The sequence below is a fragment of the Panthera pardus genome, unplaced genomic scaffold, assembly GCF_024362965.1.
Source record: "Panthera pardus isolate Hobbes unplaced genomic scaffold, ASM2436296v1 HiC_scaffold_13, whole genome shotgun sequence".
NCBI classification, from domain to species: Eukaryota; Metazoa; Chordata; class Mammalia; order Carnivora; family Felidae; genus Panthera; species Panthera pardus.
The window spans coordinates 58,443,566-58,458,618 of NW_026526688.1; the positions used below are offsets into that span (position 1 = coordinate 58,443,566).

Sequence of the window (15,053 nt, forward strand, 5' to 3'; positions counted from 1 at the left end):
GGCGGGGGCGGGGAATAAACCTGATTCCTTTCCTTGGCTGGCATGTGGTACTTCAGTTTAGCTTGAGAACAACTGTCTACACTTACAGAAACAGCAGCAATAAACTTTTCTCCAGCAGGCACGTTTGGTCTTCTCTCTCTGTAAATTCAGGAGTCCACCCCGTTTCAGAGTCCTCTTGAGCAGGATTTAAAGCGGCTCCAGTACTGCTCTCTCTCCTAGGGGCTCATATCTGATCGGCAGTCCTCATCTCTCCGGCACAGAAGGATCAGAGCCAAGACCTCTTGCCTGTGGAATCCTCAGACAGGGCTTCTCCTATTTATTTCCCCCCACCCACACCGGGACTTAAGGAAGGCTGGCTAATATTCTTTATCTGATCCTCTAGCGCCCTCTTCTGGATCTTCGCTTCCTCAACATCTGTGCTGTTGTGGAAGACCCCTGAATTCAGAGCACTTAACAGTGGCTCTGCTTTCCTGACTGCACCCTCACTGTTTTTGGCTATGCTGAGCAGCAGCAAAGATATATTATGCTCTGTAATTTGTCCCTGGAGTTAGATGCAAAATAATTGAGGTTCCTTATCGTATGCCCCTGACCCATCCAAAAGTAGGGATGGATGGGCCTCTAAGATATCTGCCATAGCATCACAGTTAAAGGGAAATTCCAGTGGCATCTCTCCTAGTATCCTGGAGTTATGCCACTGGAATACTGTGTACTAGCTCCAACATCTCTTCTGTTGAAGGGGAAATATCCTCAATTTCTTTTTTAGACTTCAGTAAACCGATCAGGTCAGCAGTCTTCTTGGGGAGCACTCCAGTTACCACCACAAAGACCAGGTGAGCCACTTCCTAAGGCCATTGGTTCTCACTGAAAGATCTCCTTCAGGGTGCAGGACGACATAGTGCTGTCTATCAGCCCAAGGCATAAATTTGTGCATGGGGGTGGATAATATTCATCACTACAGATATATTCCCTAGAGTCCATCCACTGAGTTCCCGTTATTTCCAACAACTCCAGAGCCCTATGGTTGTGTATGATCTCGAGAAAAAGTGGCCATTCCACTAGGTTTAGAATGCACATGCTCCCATTTGGAATGGCATCTCCTGCTCTCTTGGGCCAAAAGTTATTCATCACCAAGGGAAGGAAAATCTGATATTTTGCACAGCATGCTCTGAGAGCAGCCTGCTTCAAAATTGCCTGTGGTGCTTGGTAAATATGATGGTTTCCATACCTGCTCCAAAGATACCAACCCAGAATATCTACAGTTTGAATGCTAGAAATTACATATTGAAGAAACACTCCAGCTAATTCTTATACACACACCAGCAAAGTTTGAGAGCTCTGAGGTAGACAATGAAAGAAGTAAAAGCCAGAGAAAACACACCTGTTCTAAAAAGTCGTATTTTCTTTAAACCTTTGTTCCTGACTTCTTTGCCTGATGACCTCCTCCTCTGCCTTTTTGTGTATGAGGTTGACTTTAACAAGAGGGGAAAAAAGATATAAAAATAAGAATTACAAAGGTTAAATTCCCATTTATAAGGCAGAGTGTTAAGAGACGCCATCTATAGCTGTTTAAACAATAAATAAAAGCGTAAGCATATTATTTTAGATGATAAAGGTCATCTCAAGGATCTAAAAGCAGTGAACAAAAGTGTATATTGGCAGGACCAGCAACAGTATGAAACATGCTAAATCTATAGTGTGATTTTTTAATACAGATAGGTATTATTTTATTGTACTGCTTAGTACACTTTTCAAAATAAATTTTATTAAACATGCTGATAAACAATAAATCCTGACTTTTAGTGTGGCTTATATGAACTCTTCCTCTCTTAGGTTCAAAGGGATTTATTCCAGCAGGTTGGAAGCCTCTTCTGAACATTCTCTTTTTCTTTGGAGTCTGGAATGCTTTTGAGATGTCTGCTTTTGTGTTCTTATTAGCTATTTCATTGGTGAAATCAGCATCCTTCTGCTGTCAAAAAGGGAAGAGAAGAAGAAAATTAAACTTCTTTTCTTTTTTTAGAAAGTGAGTTAGAATGAACTTCCTGTTCCCACAGAGCAATGATGCTGCCCATGTTACACTATTAAACATCCCCTGTTAACAGTAGCACAGAACATAACAGTTAAATCATTTCATGCCCAGTGTAGCAGGAGTTGTGTGTCCCTGGAGCACTGATAGGATGAAGACAAGACCTGACCATTGATCATAAGCCTTTATTTCCACTGGATACTTTCCAGTGTTGCCAACGATACATATGCTGTGGGAGTTCTATCCCTGAGAGGGCCATGTGTGAAAGATGGACAGTTGCCTTAATTTTAATGTAAAATAGGAAGAATGTAAGAGAGGAAACATTTATTGAGTTCTGACAGTAGGCTCAATATTTTAAATTATTTCATTTCATTTTCACCCTGTGAAGTAGATTATTAATTTCACTAATTTATTAGATTGGGGAGACTGGTATTCAGAAAGGTTAAGTAGTTTGACCAAGATCCATTTAGAAAGCAGTGAAGTAAGATTCAACCCTCAGTCTGTCTAAAAATCGATTCAGAGCTACTGGCTACTGGTAGATGTGCTGAGGGGACTCCATCCCATTATGGGACTCTTTCAAGGATTAAGTATTGTATAATGAATATAAAGGCTTCTAGTCAAAATACAGTAAATGTTAGTTCCCTTCTTTAAAAACAAGGCCTCCAGGCAGAGTCTCTTGGGTTAAATGAGAAGAAATTGTATATGTACATCCCCAACTTCAATTCAGACTCCGTGCAGGCAGGAGATTTTGTGTTCATCATGTATCCATAATGCTTAGAAGGTGCACATGGCAGATGTTCACTATTTATCTCCTGAATATTAAATGATTAAACAACGAGGTGAAAGGTGGATAAAAGATTTGATTCCTCATCCAAAAGATCAAAGAAATAACTGACGTCCAGAAAACAGCAAAAAGGACAAAGATGGACATTTTGACATAATCAGCTTGAGGCACTCCTGTTAACACTACCTAGTCAGCCATGTCAAAATGAAAAGCACTGATTTCTTCTCTCTTTTTTTTAACCAAGTAATGTATGACATAGAAATCTCCAACATCTGGGGCACCTGGATGGGGCAGTTGGTTAATGTCCAACTCTTGATCTTGGCTCAGGTCATGATCTCACAGTTCATGAGCTCGAGCGCCCCATCAGGCTGTGTGCTGACAGTGCAGAGCCTGCTTGGGATTCTCTCTCTCCTTCTCTCTGTCCTTCCCCTGCTTGTCCACTCGCTTGCTCTCTCTCAAAATAAATAAATAAACTTTACAAATTTCTTTGAAAATAAAAAAAAAGAAATCACTACCTTCTCTCTCCTCTGCTTCCTAGGGCCTGATCACAGGTGTTTTACTTCCTAACCCCTGCTCCCCTGTTCATGAATCTGGCATCATGTCTAAAACCTACAGGGTAATAGCCAGCCCACTTGTACATACTGGTGAGTTTCCAAGGGTCTTTGTAACTATTGGAGTACTATGATAATGGTCATAAATAGTGTTTATGAACTTCAAGGAATGTTTAGGCTTTGAGTTATGCATGTTTCAGGATCCAGCCTGAGCTCTGTGCTTAGCTCCATGGACTGCAAGAACCCTAGTAGATAACTGTAAAACCCTCCGAACTGATCAATATGTCCATTATATACCTAATAGCCCTGCTTAACTTGAGATTCACATTCACAAGTCCACATTTTCTTTAGACACACTACCACACACATGTACAAATGCATATACACAACAACAAATGAAGGCAGCTGGTCAGTGAGGCAGGAAAAAAATATCAAAATACTTAACAAAATATTTAATAAAATATTAAATCTAAGATTATCTACAAAAAATCAGTTGTTTAAAGTGGAACATTCACACAATGATGAATATTACGTCTGCCCTTCAGTCTTTAATCAAACAAGACATTCTTCACCTCAGGTTTTAAAAGTATCAGTCAGCTATTTCTGATGGCTTTTTTTACACTGAAAATTAATCCAAAGTCTCTGTTATGACTAACAACTTCCATTACAAACAGCAGCATCTAGCTATTGATTTATTATCTACTCCCACTTGGCATAATACACCTTGGGTCCTTTTAAAAAACCTTGTGAGATTCACCTCGGTCCCACATGGCTAAGTGATAGAATCAAATCCACCATGGTCACAGAATCCAGGTGCAATTTTACTTGTCATCTTGAAAAAGCTCAGACCTTGCTTCCAGATTCAACTTTCTCTTGAACTTGGATGGCTGTTTTGCCTGGTTTGCTCTTCAGCAAGTTATCATTTCTCTTACTTTAATGCACACCCTGCAAAATGCCAACATAGCTGGACTTTTTACTGACTACATCTGAACAGAGGTCTGTTTTACTACCCTTTTGACTAGCTCAATTTGTCTTCATGACAGCAAGTTAAATAAGAGCACTAATTTCATACAGAGAAGAGGGTTTCCCTAATGAAAAATGAGCAATGTTAAATCTACAAAGGATTGTGGGCAGTGAGTCCATTTTGTTTCTCTGAATTTTAAACACCGGGAACTTCACTCTTTGAATCAGTGGAGACCCATCTGAGTGTTTAGAGAGCACTCACTGTACTCTCTAAGGTAGATGAAACAATTAAAGCTGTAGAAGATCTCTTGGACCATACAATCCACTCCCTGATAGGACAAGATGTCTGTAAGTAACAGATGTTGGACTGGTTTGTGGTATCAGGACGTTCATGTGAAAATAGATTATATAACTTCCCTTGAGGAAATGATAATATAGACACCTTAATAGCATTTCCCCCTTAATTTCCATATTATGTGTTAATAAATATCATTGCATAAGTGATCTGATCTAAGTATCTACCTAATATCCATTCTTCACCTCCCACTTAATTTCTTTCTTATGACATAGAATGTGATTTTCTCATTATCAAAGCAGAAATAAAAAGTTACCTGTCTCCCCAAGAGAAGAAACATTTTGATTAAGGAAGAAGAAGAAGGCAAGTAAGAAAAGAACTTGGACTACTTAACCATATCCACTCTAAGGTGCACCCTCAGGAGCTGGCAGATCATTGTAAAACAGACCTGTCATGTGCCCTATGTGTTTCCTGTATTATAATGTGATCTACATTCATAAAAAAGATAATCCTTCCCCTCAAAATTAGAGTGAAAAGGAAGGAAACGAATCGCTCCTTCCTACATAACCACTCATTGTTCTGCTTCCATTCTAGGGGTTCTTAACCTGGGACCCATAGATAGAATGAGAGAGTCCATGAACTTGGATTCGAAAAAATACATCTTTATTATTTTAAATGACTTCAGGTGAAATTTAGTAATGCATTCAATTTTAAATGTAGGAAAGAAGTATCAGTGATGCCTGTCATTTTGTCACAAATAACGGAGATATTTTCATATCACACTATGGCAGTCACAGATATCTCAAAATATGATTTATGCTCATGCCTAATTTGATATCATGATAGTTATTAAACCACTTCCAGACCGCACCCAACTTTCCTGTTTAAAGATGCTTGTGCCCTTGCTGTGATGAGCACCGGGTATTGGATGGAAGTGTTGAATCACTATATTGTACACCTGAAACTAATATTACACTATATATATGTTAACTAACTGGAATTTAAACAAAAAACTTAAAAAAAATAATAAATAAAGACGCTCACGCAACATAGCTGGCCGAACTACTGGATAATTCCTCATCTCAGAGTTACTCAGTTAATAGCGAAATCTAGTATCTGCATAGATACCCAGACAATGACTGTGTTTTCCAGTGTTCTGCATCTGCACTTGTTTGTTGACCAAGTGTGGAAAAAGATGAAAACTTATATGGTGACGTTTTTCATATCTAGGTAGATCAAATTTCAATTCCTAATCCTCCATAGGACAGCACAGCTTGTGGAACATAAAGAGGTCATGGTCCACGAGTAGTTGGCCTTCACACTGACAAATATTTAAAAGATAACACTGAACTTTAACTTCTCTATATTTTAAATTGTTTATCTGGTCAATTAATACATGAATATCGAAGCACATATATTACTATATCACAAACTTGTTTAATCCTATGGCAAAAGCATTTTAATACAATTGGTTTCCTTTTTAATCCTACATGTTTTATTTTATGCATTTTAGAATATTATCCTGGGGCACCTGGCTCACTCAGTCGGTTAATCATTCAACTTCAGCTCAGGTCATGATCTCGTGGTTGGTGAGTTGGAGCCTCGCGTTGGGGTCTGTGCTGACAGCTCAGAGCCTGGAGCCTGCCTCAGATACTGTGTCTCCCTCTCTCTGCTCCTACCCCGCCCCTCTCAAAAATAACCATTTGGGGCACCTGGGTGGCTCAGTCGGTTAAGCAACTGGCTTCGGCTCAGGTCATGATCTCACAGTTCATGAGTTGGAGCCCCATGTCGGGCTCCGTGCTGACAGCTCAGAACCTGGAGCCTGCTTTGTATGCGGTGTCTCTTTCTCTCTCTGCCCGTCTCCTGCTTGTGTTCTGTCTCTCTCTCAAAAATAAAAAAAAATATTAAAAAAAAAAACTTTAATAAATAAACATTTTAAAAATATTTTTAAAAAAATAAAATAAAATATTATCCTAAAAAGGGATTTACAGGTTTCACCAGACTGCCCAAAGTGTCCCATTTGCTGCTGTTACAAATTACCACAAATTTAGAGGCTTAAAACAACACGGGTTTATTATTTTATAGATCTGGAGGGCATAAGTCAAAAATGGAGGGTCATGAAGCTAAAACCAAAGTGTCAGCAGAGTGTGCCCTTTCTGGATGCTGCCAGGGGGATCTGTTTTCTCATCTTTTCCAGCTCTAGAGAGGAGCACACGTCTTGTCTCATTGCACCCAGCCTGCAATTACATCTCTCCAGTCCCTGCTTCCATCATGGTGGCTCTTTCTCTGACCACCCAGTCTCCTTCTTTCACTTACAAGGAAACTTGTCATTAACATTGGGCCCACCCAGGTAATCCAGGATAATCATAATCACATCTGGAAAGTCCCCTTTGCCATGTAAAGTAATATAGTCACAGGTTCTAGGCATTAGGATATGGGTATCTTTAAGAGACTACTGTTCTGCCTACTATCCTGTCCATAACATACACACACACACACACACACACACACACACACACACACACACACAAGTTAAGAACCCCTATTATATTTCCTACCACTCTTTCTGGTATTACAAAGATATCAAGTAACACCCTTCATAACTCAAAGTAATGTGCCATGCTCTTTAATTTTGTTCAAAATCTTATTTAGCTAATAACTACTCTTGAGATTCACGTTCATGTTCTGGAGAATAGGGTAACATTATAATCACAAAATCTGTAACATAACGCCAAAAACTCAGTGAAAATTGATGATATACACACATCTAAGAAGTTGACATCTATACAAAATTGATACAATGTATTGAATAAAGCAAAAGGATTTCAATGAGCGTATCTATCGTATATCCCTCTGATTTACAAAGTAAAACCTTCAGCGAACAAATTCAGAAGTATATTTTTTCCAATAAGAGGACACCTAACAATCTCTCTTTAATCAAGGTCAAAGTTGGTTAACAATAGCAACATTATAAGTAGTAGTTAGAAGAATTAAGCTTTATTCCCTTTTAATTTTATTAAATGTCCCTCACCTTGCCATGAGATGCTGGAAAACTTACGCAGAGTTTATTCTCTCCATGCACATACATACTCTCCCTCTCTCTTCTTTGCCAGATAAGTACTGATAAATTTACCTGGTATTCTTAGATGTTTAAAAACCTAAAACAGAATGTATAAGCACAGTATCAAGTGTTTGTAACTACTGATCAACTTAAGCTCTCACTCAGTCTGCTCTCCCCCACCTCCTCTCCCCTTCCTACCTGAAAAAGGAGATTAGGAAACATCGGCGATGTTTCAAGAGCCTCCCTGATTTGATGGCATGAAATCTTTCCTGTTTCTCCAATGTTGAACTGATGTCTCTGCTGTGTTCTTTTTGAAGAGATCTGATACTACAATTGTTTACAACTATAAGGTAACTCGCATCTTCTTAGAGATTATTGGTGACCACCTTCAATAATAAGCGTTAACATGAATTATTTTAACCATGTAATTTGTTTACATGATTTTAAAGCTCCAAAGTATCTGTGTGAAGCTGATCATAATTTTGCTACTTTATAACAATATATTTTTTTATTTCTATTGCCACATGTATATGTACAGACACACACACATCACATACATGTATATCATTTCAAAAGTCAGATTTAAAAAAATAACAAATTGGCAGAAATGTCTCTACCCCCTAATATAATATGATGATATAAGGCTATGTATAATTCAAGTAGGCAAAGTTGTCAGACACTTTTCACCTTGTTGCTTTTTTATTACAAAGCTGCTGCAGGATTCATTTTACTCTAGAATAAAAATCTCATTATTCTCAAAATAAAATAATTTAATAGGAAAAAATTCTTCAGATATTTTAAACGCTTTTGTAAAGTCATGGTTTCTTAATCAAACTTGAAGCTTTCTAGAATCCAAAGGACTTTAATAGCCAATTTTTGCCCTTTCCCTCATTTACATACAAATTCTTTTCTCCTACTTAAATGCCATCAAGTTACCTTAAATTAGTGATGAGGTGGGAAAACAGAAAAAGCAGAATATCCTAGGAGATAGAATAATTATTGCTTTTGCAGTCCAGCACAGCCAATTATCTTTGGTGCTGTGATATTTAACAAGGGAATCTCAGAAGGGACACTCTGTCTACCTGTCTGTATGCACAGGAATGCTATGGCTATCTCAAGTAATTCACCTGTAATTCTCTCCTGCATAATTTTCTACCATTAGCATCACATCAGGATTATTACATTGGACCATGTGGCTCCACTTGATTAAATACGTAACATTTTGAGTTTGCTTATTTGTGTACTTGTTTTCATTATTCTTTGCTAGGAGGAAAGTTAAAAGAAATGTGGGGAGCTAGTGTGGCATAATGGGGGTCAGGAAACATGAGTCTTGATCTTAGGTGAACAACTACCACCATTCACCAGTTGTGGCACCTTGAGTGAATCAGGAATCTCTTTAAGCTCTCAACATCCCCCACCTCCTATGCCTTACCATGCTCCATGCTTCTTGGCAAACTTAACATATAGATTCCACTTTTTGACTCCAGTTATCAGTTATATTGCTTCACAAATATTTTAATAAATCTTCAAACAAAAATTAGAGACCATGCTTTTTGTTTAAGATCACGAAAAACTATATAGTAAGATGAGAAATGCAATTCTATTAACAGGTGGAAAGGTTTCCTCATTGGAGGTAAATGTGCTCTGAGAATACTGGTAAGATTCCAAGAGATAACGTTTTAGGTGCAACTGAGCTTTGTTAGATAGACAAATTTGCCAGATACTCTAGACAGGGAGAGGGTCAGGTAGAAAAGCGAAAAGAAAGAATGGAGTGTGGATCCAAGAAAAAAGAAAAGGAATGTGCCGGCACTGTAACTTCTCTCCGAATCATAATCATAATAATTACTGAAATTATTAAAGCCTGGATGGGAGTGAATCTCTGTGGGAATACTGAAAGACTGGTCTTTGCCTCTGCACCAGAGATCAGCAAACTTTCTTCTAACAGGGCCAAATAACAAGTACTTCAAGCTTTGCAGGTCATATGGTCTGTGTCACAGCAACTCAACTCTGCCCTTGTATCATGCCATAAACAATATGTGAATGAATAGGTATGGCTCATATCTGTCCTAATAAAACTTTATTTTTGAACACTGACATTTGAATTGCATATAATTTCCATGTTTCACAAAATATTGTACTTCTCATTTTTCAGCCATATAAAAATGTAACATCCACTCTTAATTAAAGTGGGATTACAAAGATAGTCAGTAGGCCAGATTCAACCTGCAGGTCATGGTCATAGTTGGCCAACCCTTGCTCTAGACCAGAGTAAGAAGCAGAAGAAACAAAGCAGCCTTATCTAGGTAATGAGGACGTGATCCCAGACATCCAGCAATTGTAGGAAGAGTTCTAGACTATCACCGGCTAGGGAAGTAGGTTTGATTCATTGTAATCAGATCCCTAAAAAGTAGCCTGGGTCCCAAATGACATTAAGATTACAGGTTGAAAAGATCGGAAGTGTTGGCCAGATGTATTCATTGTAACTCTGCAAATAACTCAAAATAACTTTGACCAATATGAGGTGGGGAGGGGGGAGGGGGGCTGCGGAATAGGAAGGTAGAATTAGAATAAGACTCAAGGGTGTCTCACTGAACACAAGTAGAAGATAGTATGAAGTAAACCACTAAACTTCCAAAAGAGACCATAGTCCTTTGAAGGTAAAATGACAAAAGCCTTGAGAGATTAATCAAATCTGAAAATCTAAAAAGGATTCCAGGAAGGAGGAACAGCTTGGCTGATGGCGCAGAGGCAAGAATAAGTCACTGTGAATTACTGCAGAGAAATTAGGCTGTGCGAAAGGAAATACAGTTGTGGCCCACCCATCCCATCTCCTGCCCATGGAAAGCCAGTGCTTTGAACTCCTTCTCCAGCTTCAGGGCAGCACCACATCTGAGACCAGAATGTAGGAGCAGAAGGCAGGCATGCCCAGGAGCACTCAGCTTCTCCCAGGGAATCCTGACACATAGGACCCACCCAGGAACCAAGAGCCCAAGGAAGGGCCTGAGGTGTTATCAGCTGAGGTCATGAAACCCCAAAAGAAGAAGGGGGCCAAGCCTATGTCAAAGGCTGGTGTATGCACCAAAACAGGGAAACATGGAATCATTTGAAATGTATTGACTGGGGCGCCTGGGTGGCTCAGTCGGTTGAGTGTCCGACTTCGGCTCAGGTCACGATCTCGCGGTTCGTGAGTTCGAGCCCCGTGTCGGGCTCTGGGCTGATGGCTCAGAGCCTGGAGCCTGCTTCCGATTCTGTGTCTCCCTCTCTCTCTGCCCCTCCCCTGTTCATGCTCTGTCTCTCTCTGTCCCAAAAATAAATAAACGTTAAAAAAAAAAATTAAAAAAAAAAAAAAAGAAATGTATTGACTGGAATGAGTGACTTCCAGAAATAGGTAGATGCTTCTTTTTCTCTCACCTCATCCACCTCCAAGGAGAAAGAGAAGTTCTAATAGTAGTCAAGGTAGAAAGGGCTCCAAGGACACAACTAGGGCACTGCAGAAGGGAGTGGATTATTTCAGAGTACAGAGAAAATAAAAGGAAGTTCTGAGTTAAGGCATCATTTGGCCTCTGGCCTTTCTATACCCTCCTAGGTGGCTTCTCCCTCTGGGAGCTGGTCTCCATGTGGTGGAAACAAGGAGATCATCCCTGGGTTGCTCTTTGCAGGGGAGGAGACCCCAGCCAGGAACACCTAGCAGGACTTTTCATGGGTTTATCTTTCCATGCCCTTCCTCATCTCCAGGTGACAGAATGTGCCATGTCAGGATCAGAGGCCCTAGTTCTCTCAGAAGCAGAGGCTTAGACAAGAGGCAAGAGGAACCATGCCAGCATTTGTGAGGTCTCCTCATGAGGATGACAAAGGTGTGTAGCCAAAGTCTTTTATTAATTATTTTAAGCTTTTTTATTTATTTTGAGAGAGACAGAGACAGCGTGAGTAGGGGAGGGGCAGAGAGAGAGAGAGAGAGAGAGAGAGAATCCCAAGCAGGCTCCACACTGTCAGCACAGAGCCTGATGTGGGGCTTGAACTCACAAAACCATGAGATCATGGCCTGAGCCAAAACCGAGAGTCAGATGCTTAACCAAATGAGCCACCCAATCGTCCCACCAAAGTCTTACCTGGTGGTAAAGAGGCTTCCTTTGCTGGAGTGTCCTCAAAGCATTTTCTCTCCTTCTGAGTCAAATCCCTTTCCATCAGAAACTAATTTGTTTCCATGCTGGGAGTCAGGTTGGCATTCTGTGCCTGAACCAGGAAGAGGGCCTGAGCAGGGGCAGGACACAGAGTGGCAGCAGGTCCAGGGGCCTGGCAGTGAAGGAGGGCACAGAATTCACTTGAGGGGAGGAAATACAGTGGAGAAATGGAGCTCACTCTGTTCAAAAGAGTTATTTTCCTTTTGAAAGACTCCATAGGTAATCTTGGTGCAGTACTTGAAGGTCTGGGAAGAAAGAAAAACTTCCCGGATTGGTCCTGAGAAAACAGTCCAAGTCTGTTTCTATCATGTGCCTTAGGGAGAGACCTCTCCGGACACCTACCAGAATGAGCACAGCATCTGTGCTGACACCAATAAGGAAAAAATAACCAGGACCTTCAACCCGCCTCCCTTAGATCATAAACTGATCATTAGTTGGAGAGAAGGAGCAGTTTTTGCCCACCTGGGATTATGCAATTAGAAACAGTCTGGAAGGTTTTATGTTTCCCTCCAAGGCAGCCACAGGGATGAAGAGCAGAGAAATGAGAAGGAGTGACAAGGGACAGCTCCCTGCTGAATCTGACATCTTCGTGCTCTGACACATTTAGAATGCATGGAGTTACTGGGCCTCATGGCATATGACTCCCAAGAGGAGGTTGCCTTCCTTGCTTACATAGGCATGGATCCTGTGGTGGTCAGAGCCCCCAGGGAATGTAACAACCCTGACTGGTATTCCTGAAGGAAAAAAAAAAAAAAATACTGGTGCAGCTTATGCTTCAGAAGAGAGACTATCAATGCTCAGATTTCCCTATTGTGTGACATATGGCTTAGAATAGAAAAGAAAATGTGAAAGGAAAAGACATTGAAAGTCTTCTGCATCTTTGACTTGCTCACCAGGGGAACAAAGAATAGTTAATAGACAATCTCTAACTTTGGTCTGCCAGTTTGAATATACCATGTTATTCTCAGACTGAAATGATAGAAAACAAGCTTTACCAATGGCATCCTCCTGAACAGCTCTGAAAGTTGTTGGTTCAAGAGCTATATTAAGAAATAATGACGCTTCCTGAAACCAATGAAATGTAGTATTTGCTTCTGAAGATAGGCTGCATAAAATCACTATTCAATGGCCACCTATTTTCTCCCCTACACTCAGCATGTATATAGTACATATATATTACACAAATATCCTCTATTGGACATAAATGCTGTAACACACATACACATCAACACACACATACAAAGACTCGGTTCCTTTGTTCAAGGAGTTTACAAGTGGTTGGTAATTACTATTACAATTATTCCTCACCACATTATACCACATGCCATTTCCAAAGTTATTTTTATAGTCAAAGCTCTTAAAAGCTGATTTTAGAGATAAAAAATACTTTTTCGGGAAAAAAAAATCATTGGGAATTGCTAAAAACACAGAAGGATAATGTGCAAGTAACAGAATGGAGTCAAGAAGCAACAAAAATTCTTAAACCTTCCCTGCACCCCTTCTCATCACCACTATAAACCTTGAAATTAGTCACTTTGGGCTACAGAACAATTAGGTTAAAACTGATGATGAAGTCAAACTTTTAATTATCAAATAAAAATTATAAATTCAAAACTCTTTCCTTAAATACTCTACTAATAAAGAACTGCTTCTATATGTAACCTAGTTTACTATCTTAAGCATGACTCTATTTTAGAAGGGCTACATGTTTTGTTGAAAACCAATCTTTTCCTAATATTACGTAACTGAATATTTCTTTTTTCAATGTGTTGCTATAGCATTCAGCCAAACAATAAAATTAATTTAGTTGAAGGACCTGTGATAAACTCCAAGCCTTTGCAGAAGTGATTAATCATAATATGAAGAAAAACAAAGCTAGCTTTAGAAAGACTGAAAATAGGGGCGCCTGGGTGGCGCAGTCGGTTAAGCGTCCGACTTCAGCCAGGTCACGATCTCGCGGTCCGTGACTTCAGCCAGGTCATGATCTCGCGGTCCGTGAGTTCGAGCCCCGCGTCAGGCTCTGGGCTGATGGCTCGGAGCCTGGAGCCTGTTTCCGATTCTGTGTCTCCCTCTCTCTCTGCCCCTCCCCCGTTCATGCTCTGTCTCTCTCTGTCCCAAAAATAAATAAAAAACGTTGAAAAAAAAAAAAAAAAAAGAAAGACTGAAAATAAGAAATCTAGAATACTCTTAACCATCATGTTGGAAATAGTTTCCAATCTTTTCTGCCTCCAGCGTGCAAATGTATCTTCCAATGTAGGTAGAGAAAAATAACGGTCAAATATTTAAGGTTAACATTTTTTTTTCTTTGAAGCATTTGGTAGAGAACTGGAAAAAAAAAATAAGAGCAGGGGAATGGTAAAAATGACACATTTCACTCAACATTTATTCAGTGTAATGTTCATGCCAATCACTGTGCGAGAGGCTGAGAACACATAAGTGAACAAAACTTGGACTTGCCTTCCCAAGGAGTGACCATTTGCTTATATTGGAGAAGACATTTCCTAGTAAGATGATCGTCTCCTCTATCTTTCATCTTGGCCACATCCCTAAATCCTACCTGCTAGTCAAAAATTAATTAGCAGAAAAATGACTTAATAGTCCTTCAAACTCAATACTTCCAAACCTCAACAATTTTCTGTAACTCCACGTGTCCTGCACACCTCACCCATCATCGTTCCTGGTCCCACAAGCTAGAACGCTCTGGGCTAGCTTCAGCTCTTCACCTTTTCTCTTACCTCTGTTATGTGTCATGCCAGCCTATTCGACCACAGAAATAGCTCTTCAGATCTTCTTCCCATACATCTTATGCCCTCTTCCTAATTTAAGACCTTGTGATCTTGGCAGTGAACTAATGAAGAGGCACATCCAGTGCCTCTTCCAAGCTCCTCCCTCTCCCTTAAGTCCTTTGCACCAACACAAGGGCTATCTTTCCAAAACACATGAAGATCTGATCATGTTTCACTGTCCTACTTGAAAACTTCAGCTGAGAAATATTACCAAGTTCTTTCAAGTGGCACTAAAGCCCCTAAATATGGCACAGCTTACCATTTAGAGGCCACTGCATGGTATGCATCCACACACCTCATGCCATGCTAAACTATATCCTCTTCTTCCAAAAACAATCGAGATATTCATACTTGCAAACCTTTCTCCCACCGGTTCATGTGCATAGAGTGCTCTCTTGCTTACCACCAT

General features: G+C 39.9%; 1 long non-coding RNA gene across 2 annotated transcripts; it reads right to left on the reverse strand.

The window, feature by feature from the left end:
* Positions 1–1,696: 1,696 nt before the first annotated feature.
* On the reverse strand, positions 1,697–12,587 carry LOC109262424 (uncharacterized). Of its 2 annotated transcripts, XR_008421633.1 has the most exons (6): positions 12,321–12,587; positions 11,787–11,970; positions 7,876–8,063; positions 7,648–7,774; positions 6,329–6,500; positions 1,697–1,966 (listed from the first exon to the last, which is right to left on the reverse strand). It is a non-coding gene; the product is annotated as an uncharacterized LOC109262424 (long non-coding RNA). The 2 variants fall into 2 exon arrangements; XR_002077771.2 differs by lacking the exon at positions 6,329–6,500.
* Positions 12,588–15,053: the final 2,466 nt, after the last annotated feature.